The sequence below is a fragment of the Saccopteryx leptura genome, chromosome 9, assembly GCF_036850995.1.
Source record: "Saccopteryx leptura isolate mSacLep1 chromosome 9, mSacLep1_pri_phased_curated, whole genome shotgun sequence".
NCBI lineage: Eukaryota > Metazoa > Chordata > Mammalia > Chiroptera > Emballonuridae > Saccopteryx > Saccopteryx leptura.
In genome coordinates, this window is record NC_089511.1 from 47,066,261 (window position 1) to 47,070,440 (window position 4,180).

Consider the following 4,180-nt stretch of genomic DNA (forward strand, 5'->3'; position numbering starts at 1 on the left):
CAAAGACTTCCTTTTTGTATCAAGGATCCATTGTTGTAGAGAAAAACTATTTTCTATGTTAGAAATGTGTATGTTATTTCAAGAATCTTTTGTTAATTCTTTTTATTTGTTATTTCATAGCCCTGTAATGTTGAAATCTTGGTTTAAAATATTAGGGGGTATGTAATAATTATTAATGTAGTGACTATTAATGATATCCTTTTATATGGTGTATAAATGTTCAACTTATTATCATTTATGAAGCAGTATTGTTCAATGTTAGGTCACCAAACCTAGAGTGACAAATATTAGTATTGATTGGCTTAACAGTAGAATTTTCAACATAATATCTGGAAAGGAGAAAATAGAAAACAGATGACTAATTGTGGTAGTAGGAAACATTTAAGTTTTGATCCCAGATGAAAAGGGCTAAAGGATATAAACAGAAATCTGTTTCTCTTGAGCTTTTTAGATATTATATGTAAAGATGCATAAAATTGCAGCATAATTAAAATATGTTTTCTTGAAATGTAAAAGGGATTTGTGATTAAGTAGAGTATAAGATTTATTTTATGAAATATTGGTTATTTTAGTTGGTGCTTTTAACTAGATCTTTAGAATTTGAGGCATAAAGGTAATAGGAAATAGTTTAAATCCTTTTTTCCCAAGTGACCTATAGAATTAGAAAGCTCAGAATCCCCTTTCTTGAAAAGCCTCAAGCCCTAACACAACTGTTAGAATCTCTACTGTACATATGCTGCCCAACGTAGGACAACCAAGACCACCTCAAGAAAATGTTTCTGGTTGCCTGGCCTAAGTGGGACCCTAACACCTAAGCAAGTGAGGAAGGTTTGGACACTTTCCACCAGTTTCTGTTAGCCAGGATCAGAGAAGATACTAAGAAAAAGAACCATAAGTTTGTCTAAGGTTTCAGAAGTTATTTAGGATCCTCAGAAGACCCTCATAGCTTTCTTGGACTATGAAAAGCTTACAGAGTCTATGCACCTCTAGACCTAGAGGTGCCAGAAGATACTAAGGCAATCAACTTAGCCTTTACATAGCATTCAGCTCTAGAAATTAGAAAGAAAATGTATTATAAGTTTTTTTAAAAAGATAGAAACATCAGCTGCTAAAAGCATTTTGGAAAGAACATTGCTCCTCTCTTCCTCACATAACTCTGTTTGGCCCCTAAGATGGCTGGTTAGCCAAAGATGGGTAAGATTCCTGAAGGCAGGAACAACCTAATACAGGCACAGTCAAAGGGGGGCCATCAGGAGAAGGCTTAAGAACTAACAAAAGTGAAGCTCAAACCCTCACCCCAACAATGCAGGAGCCTGCTCCCCTGAAATAGTAGGCATCATCCACTGTTCAGAGCACCAAAAGAGGGGGACTCCCTAGAAACTCAAGAAAAACCAAGTAGCTGATGATACTACCAATAAAGTAGCCCTAAAACCAGTGGGGTTTTTAGGAAATTTTAGTAACTTTACTGAAACCCTTGTTGCCAAAGTTTGTTGTTGTTTTTTTGTTTTGTTTTATTTTTTGCAATCAATTAGAAAAAGATTTTTCCATCAGGAAAGGGACAACTAAGAATAAGAAGAAAGAATTCAAAAAGCCAGACTTAGAATCTATTGCAGAAGGCATAATGTCCGAGTGTTTAGTCTGTGCCCAAATAAATACTAAGCAAAGTAAAGAAATTATAAAAAAAACAGGGGGAGAGAAAATTTCCCAGGTGAATATTTAGAAATAGATTTTACTAAAGTAATTGACAAATAGGTAAGAGCTTTTCCTACTAAAAATGAGACCGCAGTAACAATTGTTAAGAAATTGCTATATGAAATTATTCCCAGATTTAACTTGCCCATTAATATTGGGTTTAATGATGGGCCTGCATTTGTATCCAAGATCTCACAGCTAGTAGGAAAAGGCATTCAATATTAATTGGAAATTACATTGTGCCTACAGGCCCAGTTCAGGGCAGGTAGAAAGCATGAATTGAATAGAAAGGAAATTTTAACCATATTTGTTTTTAAAACTGGTGAAAAGTGGCCCATCTTACTCCCCCTGGCCCTCCTTAGGGTGAGGTACACCCCCTCTTGCACCTCCAGTGCCGACAGCACTATCTTTTCTTCAATCCTGTCTTCCCCTCGATTCTGTGCTGCCTTCCCCTGGCGCGCCCCTCAGCATCCCCTGGGGCCCCCTTTCCTGGCACCTGCTTCCGGGTTATTAAAACAAGTGTGGGTATGGGGCCTTAGCGCATTCCTAACTGGCAGCTGGGCAGGCAGCAGCAATGGCCAGGACCCAGTCATACAGAGCTCAACCCTCTATTTTTGCTCAGTACAGAGCAAAGTGAACTTTTGCAGAAGTGCGGTCATGGAAGCTCCACCTGCTGTTCGGTGACCGAGGGTAAGTAAGCTTGTCACCCACAGATGCCCCTGTCACAGCACACCCCAGCCTCAAGTCCAGCGTGATACAGCAAAGATGGCCCTGAGCCCAGAGCCTGCAAGCAGGTTCCCTGTGCTAGCTATGACAGGCAGCCCTGTGCCCAAATCATCCAGCCACCCCAATGCATCCCTCAACAGCTCGTGAGCCAGCCTGATAACCCAGCGCCCTGGAGGACCTGGTGGCCACGGGTGCCATTGGGGCAGTGCTCTTGGTCATGGGCGTGGGTGAGTGTGGTAGGCAATGTGTACACTCTGGTAGTCATGTGCCGCTTCCTGCACGCCTCGGCCTCCATATATGTCTATGTTGTCAACCTGGTGCTGGCCGACCTGCTCTACCTGCTCAGCATCCCTTTCATTGTAACCACCTACATCACCAAGGAGTGGCACTTTGGAGACATGGGTTGCTGTGTCCTCTTTAGCCTGGACTTCCTGACCATGCATGCCAGCATCTTCACCCTAACTGTCACGAGCAATGAGTGCTATGCTGCAATGCTAAGACCACTGGACACCACATAGCGCTCCAAGGGCTACTACAAGGTCCTGGCACTTGACACATGGCTCCTGGCACACTGCTGCTGGTGCTGCCCATAATGCTGGCTACCTAGCTGGCCCACAGGGAGCACAAGAGTCTCAGCCTGCCAGCCTGGAGCCAGAGCACCCACCGTGCCTACCTGACACTGCTCTTTGGGACCAGTATTTTGGGGCCTGGCGTGGTCATCAGCTGCTCTACGTGTACCTGGCCTGGGCCTGCTGGCTGTTGCAGCAGGCCTCATTTCCACAGACATGATGGCTGCCCAACCCCAGAATGCTGCACCTCATCCTGGGCATTATGCTGCTCTTCTGGGCATGCTTCATGCCCTTCTGGATATGGCAGCTGCTGTCCCAGTACCTTGGCGCCCAGTCGCTCACACCCTGCAGCTCACACATCACCAACTACTTGACCACTTGCCTCACTTAGGCCATCAGTTGCATCAACCCCTTTCTCTACACACTGCTCACCAAGAACTGCCATGACTTCCACTGGTGCTCACCCCGTGGCAGGAGTGCCAGTGGGCCTGTGTGCATCCAAGACTTCTGGCAGTGCCCCACCTGCTCCCAACATGCCTTTGGCCACTTGTTGTCCTCCAGTAGCCAGCAGGTCACTGAGTGCATCAGCCTGTCCCAGGAGGCACCGGGGGGGGAGGTCTGTCCCTGAGTGTTCCAGCCCCCAGGTGGGTGCTGGGGTGAGGTGGCCATAGCTGGAGTCTTGCAGGGAGGCCTCAGAGTAGAAGCCACTCCCTGAAGCTCCTCCCAACCCTCCACAAACTCTGCTGACAGCTCTCTTCCTCCTTCCTCTTCCAGAAAGTTTCTTGCTATCCCATCTGTGGGGCAGCTCAGTTGCCGTCCCCATTGCTCATTTCAGCTCTGTCAGCCCAGAACCTCCCCTCCCTTACTACCAAAACTCAGAGAAGAGATAAAGCTAAAATAAGTGACCACTCCTTCCTTAAGTACTTTTAGGGTCTGCAGATTACTCAACAGGCTATTCAAAAGATTGTCCAAGAGGTGCTTCTGACACTGCCAGGAGATCCTGGTATATATTTTCCAGTCTGGGGACTCAGTCTGGGTAAAGAAGTACATCACCTGAGGACTGACTCCCATGTGGACGGGTCCACACACTGTGATCCTGACCACTTCCACTGCTGCCAAGGTAGAAGGTATACCCTCCTGGGTCCACCACAGCAGGTTGAAGCCTGCAGTCCCAGCAGAGACACCCTCATGGA

The 4,180-nt window shown here is 45.8% G+C and overlaps 1 pseudogene; it reads left to right on the plus strand.

Moving 5' to 3' along the window:
• The first annotated feature begins 2,457 nt into the window (after window positions 1-2,457).
• LOC136381494 (urotensin-2 receptor-like) lies at window positions 2,458-3,615 on the plus strand (annotated as a pseudogene).
• The last annotated feature ends 565 nt before the right edge of the window (window positions 3,616-4,180 follow it).